Source organism: Alligator sinensis, unplaced genomic scaffold, assembly GCF_000455745.1.
Source record: "Alligator sinensis unplaced genomic scaffold, ASM45574v1 scaffold644_1, whole genome shotgun sequence".
NCBI lineage: Eukaryota > Metazoa > Chordata > Crocodylia > Alligatoridae > Alligator > Alligator sinensis.
In genome coordinates this window covers 67391-78102 of record NW_005843085.1, presented here as the reverse complement: position 1 = coordinate 78102, position 10712 = coordinate 67391, and the positions used below count along the sequence as shown (strand labels likewise).

At 48.7% G+C, this 10712-nt stretch overlaps 1 pseudogene; it reads right to left on the bottom strand.

The window, feature by feature from the left end:
- Positions 1 to 557: 557 nt before the first annotated feature.
- LOC112548295 lies at positions 558 to 4696 on the bottom strand (annotated as a pseudogene).
- Between the last annotated feature and the right edge of the window lie 6016 nt (positions 4697 to 10712).

Genomic DNA, 10712 nt, shown 5'->3' with positions numbered 1-10712 from the left:
TTACCTGGCTGCCCACAGCCTGAAATTACACTGACCTAGCAGAGTCACCAGGTGAGCACACCTGTTCCTGACCTTTCTGTCCCATTATTCATACAGAAACAGACAAGGGTTATGGGCAGTGGTTTATTTCAGAAGCAAGAGGAATTTCCTGTAACATATGGAGGACATGGAGTCTTCCCAAGGGAATGAAGGAAACCCCAGCCCTGGGGCTCTGGCAGTTGGGAAAGACCAGAGTCTGCTTTGCAAAGAGCAGGCAGTATATATGCTCGAGCAGGCAGAATGGCAGGCATTTTTCCATCTCTCATTTCCAGAGCCCTGTGATAATCCTATGGCCATTCACGTTATTACCTCTTGGAACTTCCTCTTTTCCCAAGTGGCTGCCAAAGATGCTCAAAATACAGGACCAAGAAAGTGAGATCTGGGGACATAAGCAGGAGGGCCCTGTCCATATCTGTTGGCTCCAGTACAGGCAGCTTCATTGCTGGGGAGAGAGATCCAGGAAACAGGCACACACATGAAAGTCCAGAGTGGGCAGAAAGAAATGATGTTATCTATGTCTATGTCACATCCCACTCTGATCCAGGCTGGCATTCCCACTTTTTGTCATTAATGTGTCTCTACTGTTCATTTCTCTGCTTACAAATGCAGAAATGAGTTTCTCCACAGCCTCCAGACATCACTGTCCCACCTTGGACATAGACACAAATTCTGTCTTGATCATTCTGATGACTGAGGTCTTTGACATCAAACCTGGAACAGAAGTCCAAAGTTTATGGTTCATGCCTGTCCCCCTGAGCTCACCATACCAAGACACATGAGTGGGGGCTCTCTGTACTAGTTCCATGGGCAGTAGGCAATGCCGAACAATGACCTAACAGAAGGAACATCAGGGATGCTTTTCTGTTCAAGGCTACAAGTGGTTTGGTAAGACCAGACTTTCCCAGGACAGGATCCTTGCATGTTCATGGCACAATGTACAAGACAGGGTGTCCTAAAAATCACATCCGGGTTATCTGCCAGCTTCCTCACTAGATCGTCCCCATTCCAGAAATTGTTCTTGGAATTAAACATATTGCATATTTTTTATCGCCTGCCTCCTATAGCTGAATGTAGCTCCCAGACGCGTCTGCATTCCCATGGTGAGAGACAAACCTCCATACTCTTATATGTAATCCACAGATCACCTGAGTAAAGACAGCATCCACAGTATACGTTCATGTACCAAGGGGCTCTTCAGTATACCACCTCACCTTTCCCACCATCCCATGTCACCTGATAATGAACACATGCTGTGAACCCTGCAAAATCCCAAACGGCTGTCCTTTGTTAAGTGATTATGGACCTTAGGACAGACATTTTTAGTGAGAGACAAGTGATGGTAGCAAACTGAGGAGGTGTCATGGCTCTTTTCCTACCCTCTGCTGTTACACACTGAGATTTCCCCAGGCTCCCACACCAGTTTCTCTTGGGATCACAAACTGTAGGTCAGCTTGTGATCGGTCAGAATGAAAGGCCCCTCACAATTGTAAAAAATTAGATTTGATCATAGCACAGCTCTGCAGGAACATTGGGAAACAGGAGTTTGGGAACTGTGTTGAGGGGTGGAGTCTATTGCCAAAATAGTCTCTTGCAAAATCAAGACCCCATTTGTCTGGTGCAATCTGAAGCTCCCAGTTCCCTGGCAAATTACATACTGGTGTGAGTGATGGACGTTGGTGCAGATGTGAGGACGTCCTAGTGACATGGACTTACAGGCCAGAGGAGAGATGTGTGCTGTCTGCTCAGACCCACTTCCTGGATCCAGGATCATATGACAATCCAATCCAGAATGGGTAGTACCGGGAAAGACTGCCATGCTTTTCATGATATTCATATAATTCTTTTTTTATTAAATCCTAAAGGAGAGAGAAGGTGAATTATTTCAACTGTAGGTGAGTGAAAACTCCTGGAGATCACTAGCAGCATCCTGGCAGTTCCCCATATACAGTACCCCTGCGGGCCTCAGTGCAGAGATCACCAATCTAGGTAATGTTGGGTTCTCACTTCCAGGGCTGCAGCCTGCTCACTCACCTACCCATTACCTTCAAAAACCAAGTCCTTTTGGGCTGATATATTCAGTTTTGCAGCCCAGACCTTTTGGTTGCCAGGAAATCTCCATTAACATGTGTGGAGATAGTTCAGGGTGATGATAGGAGCCCAAATAAAGGCATTCTCCCAGAATTCCCAATGAGAACAGCCCTGGGACCCAGTCTTTGCAGCCTACACTGCAGCCTTGGATGTCTTCCTTAAGCCACAGTTTTCCCCTTGAGTAGTGTGTTCAGTTGTCAGCCAAATCAGACCTCAGCACAACTCATAATCTGGAGGATTGGCCAACTGAGGGCATGGAGGACGCTAGGGAGCCAGGCCCTGGGGCTTTGGATATTTTCTGTTTACCGAGTCTGGTTCTAGGTGTGCAAGCATGTGCATTTTATGGCACTGCAAACCTCTTTACGGCACCACAAACTGCTCACATTGCATGGTAAACCATTTTTGGTGCTACTAATTTGCAGTGCCAGGGCAAAATTTGCTAATGGGATTTCCCATTAAGAAAAAGAAAACCCTAGGGGGAAAAAAAGGCGTTTCAAAGCACGCCAAAGTTATGTGTGCTGGTACAAATGTGGAGACCAGCAGAAGGTAGCAAAGGGCTGCATGCTCCCCATCTCCACATGCTGCAGAGCCCCTGTGCTGAAGCACCTTGTACCCAGACAGCTAGTCCCTGACTGGCTGAGGTGCAATGTGCTCGAGATGGGGAGCAGGCAGCCCTGAGTTAGCTGCTCCCCTGAATGTGCATGCCTCAGCATGCCGCCTGTGTTGCAGAGACCCCACACTGAGGTGTGGGGATACCCTGTTTTGAGTCAGAGTGCGCCCCACCCAGCTGGGTCATGGCTGACTGGGGCACAGGATGCCCCAGTGCAGTGGCTCTGGTGGGCATGACAATTGGGGAAGAGGCCATCATGGGCTGCCTTCTCTACCATCTCTCCGTGCTGCTCCCTCCTCCCCCCTCCCTCCCCGCCACAGCACAGCACATGGAGTAGCAGGACAATGAGTCCCACTGTAAAGGTCACAAGGAGGGGTGTGCACTGCAGCACAAAGTAAGTAGCAACACAAATCTGTAGCAGCACAAATGTCCCCTGTTCATGTGGACATGGCCAGATGGTCTAAAGGAATAGCAGCAAATTTTATGTCTGTCGAAGGTATCGCTATCATGCTGTATGTGGGGACCTATCATTGCAGAACCTCTTTTCAGAAAGACCTAATTGTTTTCAGAGTCCAAAGGCATTTTAAAAATCTGGCTAAGGGTGCAGAGTGTTGGGGTCATTGTGCTAGTTTGACCCTGGCCCACACTGTGGGTATTTTGGCGTTAAGCACCCTACACACAGTGCAAGACGGATGGTGGGTCCTGCCCCTCCCGGAACATTAGCAAAAGACAGCATGGATACAGATCCCTGCTCAGCTCCCAGGTTAGTGTGGATGCTGACAGTGCCATGGTCTTCCCTTCTTACCCTGTACTGTGGGGTATGGCTATCTACAGTCCCCTAAATCTTCTCTTACGACTGGGGAGCCCTCCAGTGTGTATTACACTTCATAGACCCACCAGCCCTCAGAAACCTCCATTGGAAATCCCCAGTTGAAACCATGCCAGAGAAAGCCCAGCCCTTGGACCTGGCTCCTCTGGATCCATTCACCTAGATGTTTTATACTGATATAGTATTGCAAGGAGCATGCACTCACCAGCTCTTCTTTATTCTCAAAGGTGAGCAGGAAGGCAGTTTGAGAAATGCAGGAAGATTTACACTGTTCCCAAGTTCCTTTTTCAGGAGAAAAGAGATAGGACCTGTCCTCATGGGAAATCCACCGTGCTGGACACTTCTCCCCTGGAACAAACACACACCACAGATCAGTTGTCCCCACCCCCCATCTCTCCTGTGCTGGAGACATTGCTGTCAGGACCATCGGGATGTCATGCCTGGCTTGTTCCTTTACCTTCTATCTGGGGAGCTGACATCTTTTCCCCAGTACTGAGATGTGGGCAAGACCCAGGAACACGAGGCCCTGCCTTTTTCAAGGTCAAAAGTTTACATAAGGAAGGCAAAACTCCACAGTAAAAGGACGGACTCCCAATTAAGTCTGGATCTTACCTGAGTGCATACATCTCCCACTATTTCATCATTTACCTGTATCACGAGGCTGTTCCTCTGGCGTTCCTGAAAAGCCTGGCTTCTGGCCTTGGCAGGATGTCAACAGCTGGGTGTTATTTCCCTTCTCTGGGACTGAAATTTCAGAAGATCACAACATTGTTACAACAGAGTTTCACAGATCCAACATTCTCTGACGGCAGTGACACAAAGGACCTGACTGTACTAATACAAGCAACAGTTACTACTTGAAGAGTTTTTTCCAATACAGCATTTTTTTCCACTGGGGGAAATAATGGTGATTTTGCAATTGTAAGCCCTCTGCAGAGCACTTCCATTTTGAGATCACACGTGCTGGAACTGTGGCAGGATGGCGATGGAAACCTACCTGGTCTCCTGCTAGCTCACCTTGCCACATGCTTCCCTGCAATTTTCTGTCCAAATAGCTTGGCCTTAAGCTGCGTATTTGGAGAGTGCCACAAGGACCCAGGGCAGTTGATGTTGAGCTACTTACTGGCCATCCCTCCTTCTCTTCAGCCAGGTACATACAGATCACCCCACATCTTTCTCCATATACTGACATGTTTGGTACATCATGGAAGTCAAATGACTTTAGTTGCATCATTGGAGATGTAGCGCAACATGGGCAACCAGCAATGGGGGCCCTGCTCTGTTACCAAGAGAGTGATAAATTGACAACTGTGCCTCAACGGAGGCTGGAAGAAGTAGCCTGTGAGCTACAGGAGCAGATCCAGATGGGTGCACTTGTGCACTTACACCTCCTTTTGAAATGTGCTCCACCCAGCATTTAAAACCAACTTCCTGGTGGTAGCAATAGCATTTGTAGTCAGGCTGCATTAAGGGAGTCACATGACTTCATGACTCATTATAATCTACTTGATCCCTTCTAAACATTTTATTCTAGAAGTGTTAAGGACACTCTCTTCTTTTTACTTGTCCTGATGTTCCATCATTAAAGCTAGTCCTTGCGTTGCTATTCTGCTGTCCGTTAACTGCCCCTCCTAATAAAGCTCCTATTTCATAGCCCTGCAGTTTGGTTTTATTTCACTCCAATGAAATTATATTTGTTTTTGCTTCAACCTTAAACTGAATAATACAGGTCCAGACCCCTAGCATAATAGCACAGATTCTACTTTATGCTTAACTGAAGGAAAATCTGCATTGTTTTATATGTGATGATGTGCCTCACCATCTGAACCCCCCCCCTCCCTTTTCAAAATGCTAGACCTGCCCATGTTTGGATATACAACATTGAGAGGGGCAGTCTGACATGTGCAGAGCTGGAGGCAAGAGGTCAGAGAGAAGCATCGCAGGGGATTAGAGATTGATTCTAGTTGTGCTAGCTGGAGAGGTTCTCTGTGCTGAGTGGAGAAGTAATACTGGAGACGGGAGGAACTATGTAAAGCCCAGCAGGACCTGAGCTAGGAGAAGGTAACAAAGTGGAGCCAAATCTTGGGGAGAGCTTCGAGGAAGCCCCCCAGCTTCATGTCATTGTGGTTGGGTTTTGCTCTATGTCACAGTTTAGGCTGCAAGGCCTGGGAGTGGCTGAAGGGAAGGAAATGAGGAGACCACTGAAGGAGCCCCACAGAGGGGCTTAGATTATTGCTGAAATGGGGGTCTGCCAGAAGTCCTGAGAACTGTGATCAGGCTGTCAGAGCCTGAGAGATAGTGCAGGACAGGGCATCAGAATCATGATTCTGGTTCTCTGGAGACAAGCTCCCAGAGTGAAGAATAACAATGAAGGCACAGCAGGCAAGAGCAGGGTGGTACCCAGAATGAGACCAGAGTGGGAGGGGTGGCAGTAGAGTGACCACAAGGAGGTGCCACTCCAGCTGGAATTGGCAGAGCCTGTTACCCAGGTGAAGAAAATTGAGCTCTACCGCACACTGTGAGGAGTCATGGTTCATCCTGAATAGGAAGGCACTTATTAAAGAAAATCACTTCAAGAACATGTAAACCAGAAAGCTTGCTCACAGCTCCTGTTCCCACTTTGCCTCCCTCATTTGCCAGGTCCCACCCCTTGCTTGATCTTGCATGCACCCCACATGGAGATTTAGTATTTCAGTGATAAAGTGCAAGTAATATAGCCATCAGAGCCATTAGAAAACACTGCCTTGTCCCTCCAAAACATTACAAGAACTCGTGTCACATCTGCTGTGACTCCTTCACCCTGAACTTACCCCTGTAACCCAAAACTCCTGTTGCTATCAGCAAAACCAGACAGAGAATCCCAAAAATAATTGTAGCACACTGCCATCGAACAGGTGGAGCTGAAGGATCTAATGAGAGAAATACAAACAAAATGACAAAATGACAAATAAAATGGCAGTTTGGGCCCAGGTCTGGCAAGAGACACATGGGTATAATCCTGTTGCACTCCTGTGAGCCAGGATCCCAGAAGACCCTCCAGCAGGCCCCCGACCTGACCCCAGCATGGAGCCAGAAGGGAAGTGGGGCCTGAGGTGGGTGGGTACTAGGTAAAGGGGGCAGCTGAGCAGAGCCATGGAGGGTCACATCCCCCCACAACTCCTACTTAACCCACTCCCCTAGGGAGCTGCATGACCAGAGCTGCACAAACAGGCATGCTCTGGGCCTAGTGAGTTAGCATGGAAGTTTGTGCAGGAGGGTGAGCAGGAGGGGCTATTGGTGGGCACTTTCACTTCTACGTGCCCCCCCATGGTGATGCAAGGCACACCCCAAGCCTGTGGCACCCCCAGGCAGCAGAAGCCCCACATATCAATGGACAATCCTTTGGTACTAAATCTCAGGTAAGAGAGATGGGGGACCAACCGTCCCCCAGTCCAGGGTGAGATCCAGGGACCCAGGGAAACCCCCAGCCATTTGAGAGCGTGGAAGGCCAGAGGATCCCATGGCAGACAGCTACTTGAGCCTGTCTGCTAAGCCGCAACAACAGCAGCTGGCGGGGACCGCATGGGGGTAATCACACACACCCATTTGGTCTCCTACTTAAGCAAGCACCTAGGAGGCCATGTGACATGGTGATGGATACGTGCCACACCCTTAGGCTTCCGGGTCTATATGGACCACACAACCTTGGTACCATGGAGGTCTTTACCCTAGGGAACTGGCACCCCTACTTGTGGGATGTGCTCGCTGGTGGAGACTCTGGACGGCTGGGTGAGGAAGCTCCAGGAGGAGGTGAATAGGCTGCTAGTCACCAGGGAACATGAGGTGGAAATTGTTGCGTACTGCTGGGCCCTGCACGTGGAGCAGGAAGCCATGGAAACTAGGCAGAAGAACGGGCTTGATCAAGATGCCCCAACTGACAGCGGGTGGAAGTTGGTCACTTCAAGCCTGAAGCCATGAGGCGCATCAGTTGCTCCACCAATGGCCCTGCACAATAGCTATGCAGCCCTCACATCATCAAAGGATGGAGCATCCGTATCCTCTGCACTGCAAACAGGATGGAAACAGCCACCCCCACCAAGGAAACAACGAAGGGCGATCGTCATGGGAGACTCCCTGCTCCAGTATACAAAAGGAGCTATTTGTCATTCAGACTCATGCTCAAGCAGTCTGCTGCCTTCCAGGAGCCAGGATTTGAGATGCTATGGAAAGGATCCCTAAGCTGGTCCACCCCACAGACCGCTACCCTATGCTCCTTGTCCATGTGTGCACCAACGACATGGTGAGAAACAGCTCTGGGAGAATCATGGGTGACTACAATACCATGGGGGAAAAGCTCAAGGAACTAGGAGCACAAGTGGTCTTCTCCTCAATGCTCCCAGTCAGGAGCCATGCTGACTAAGGGAGGAGTGCATTGAGGAGATCAACCAAAGGCTTCGGCGATGATGTTACCACATAGGCTTTGGATTCGTCAAACTTGGCATGCAGTTCAATGGCAGTAGTCTACATGCAACAGACGGTATTTACCTCACAAGCAGAGGGAGAAAGCACTTTTCTGACGAGAATTGCTGACTTGCTGAGGAGGGCTTTAAACTAGTCATGTCTGGGGGAGAGTGGGGAGGTTCCACTGTTGTACATGAATCCATATACAACAGAGAGGAGAGGTGGCCTTCTATGTGAAAGAGTGGTACCCCTCCCTGCAGGTCAGGTTTGATAGCAGGGAGAGGTCCCTCAAAACCCTCTGGGTCAAGATACAAGGGGGTTCAGGAGACAGAGACCTTATGGTGGGAGTATACTATAGGCCTCCTTTCCGAGAAGAGAACAATTAGGCATTCTCCAGGGAACTGACTGAGGCAGCCAGAACTAAAGACTTGATTGTCATGGGTGACTTCAACTATCCTGACATCTTTTGGGAAGACCATTCAGCCAGCTCCAGCAAGTCAGCCAATTTCTTGGCAACTATTAATGACCTGTTCCTGTCACAGGTTGTCAAAGGACCGAACAGGGGTAAAGCCACTCTGGACTTAGTGCTTACCAAAGGGGAAGATATGGTAGGGGACCTGAGGTTTGGAGGTACTCTGGGTGACAATGATCATGATCTAATTAGGTTCACCATCCACTGGAAGGCTAGGATTTCAGTTAGTAGAACAGAAGCCCTAGATTTCACAAGGGCAGACTTTGACAAACTCAGGAGGCTGGTTGGAAATTTGCTCTGTGACCAGCAACTGCATGATTTGAGAGCTCAGGAGCGATGGTGCCTCCTCAAAGGAGCAATTCTTACTGTTCAAAAACAGGCCATTCCCATGCAATCCAAAAGTGGGAAAGGAGCTAAGACACCCACGTCTCAACAGGGATATTAGAGAACTTTTGAAAAAGAAAAAAGACGCCTATAATAAATGGAAAAAAAGGTTCAGCATCCAGAGAAGAGTTCACTTATATAGTCAGGGTCTGCAGGTATCAGATACAGAAAGCCAAGGCAGGCATGGAGATCAATCTGGCATCTGAAATAAAGAACAACAAAAAGTCCTTCTACAGGTACATGGGGAGCAAGAAAAAATTGAGCTGCACTGTGGGAACCTACTGAATACAGAGGGTCAGCCCACAGTTGATCCCCATGAAAAGGCAGAGCTCCTAAACAGATACTTCACATCGGTATTCCAGAAAGCTAACAAGAGCCTGTGCACCTGTCCAGAGGCCCATGGAACATGGGGAAGCCAACAGACAACATGAAATCAGTCCCGAACAGGTGTGGGTCCTCTTAGAAGAACTGGACGTTTTCAAGTCTGCTAGGCCAGATGACCTACATCCAAGAATCCTAAAACAAGTGTTGAACTCATAGCAGAACCTTTGGCAACAATATTTGAGAAGTTGTGGAACTTGGGCATAGTCCTGGATGACTGGAAGAGACCCAACATGGTACCTATCTTTAAGAAAGGGAGGAAGGATGACCCTACAAACTAAAACCAGTCAGTCTGACTTCAGGCCTAGGAAAAAAAAATGAAAAAATTGTTAAGAAGGCCATCAATCACAAACTTGTAACTGACAGGGTATTAAGAAACAACCAGCACAGCTTTGTGGAGGATAGATTATGCCTGGTGTTCTTTTACGACCAGGTAACTAACCAGCTGGACAAGATACATGAGGTAGACATCATTTACTTAGACTTTAGTAAGGCCTTTGATTCTGTCTCCCATGGAATTCTCTCAATTAAACTGTAGGGTACTGGCCTGGACCAGCCTACAGTGAGGTGGCTGGATAACTGGCTTAGAGGCCAGTCCCAGAGCGCTGTAATTGATGGGACAGCCCCATCCTGGAGGGCTGTCTCCAGTGGTGTCCCAGAGGGATCGGTGCATGTGGATAACTGGCTTAGAGGCCAGTCCCAGAGCGCTGTAATTGATGGGACAGCCCCATCCTGGAGGGCTGTCTCCAGTGGTGTCCCAGAGGGATCGGTGCATGGCTTGGACCCGTGCTTTTTAATATATTTATTAATGATTTGGATGAGGGGGTGGAATGCTCTATGATTAAGTTTGCAGATGATACCAAGCTATGGGGAAATGCAGGCACACCAGAGGATAGGGTAAGGATCCAGGATGACTTTGACAGATTGTTTCTATAGGCTGATCAGAATCAGATGAGGTACAATGGGGAAAAGTGTTGGGTCCTTCATCTGGGTAGGAAGAACCTTCACCACAGCTATAGGGTAGGTGGTAGCCCACTGGCTGGCACAGCATCTGTATGGGACCTGGGGGGTCACAACTGACCAGAAGATGAATATGAGCCAACAGTGTGAGGAAGCCACCAGCAGGGCAAATAGAACTCGGGCGAATCAGCTGATGTGTTGCCAGCAGATTGAAGCAGGTGCTTCTCCCTCTCTACTCCGTGTTGGTGAGGCCACAACTGGAGTACCATGCCTGGTTTTGGGCACTACATTTCAAGAAGGATGTGGATAAACTCAAGAGGGGACAGAGAAGGGTCACCTGCACTATTAGGGACCTGGAGAATAGCCCCTATGAGGAGAGACTTCAGGAACTGGGCTTGTTTAGTCTGAGTAAGAGGAGGCTGCGAGGTGACTTGATAGCAGCCTACAAGTATATCAGAGGGGAGCACCAAGATCTGGGGGAGCAACTCTTCAGGAAGGCACCCCTTGGG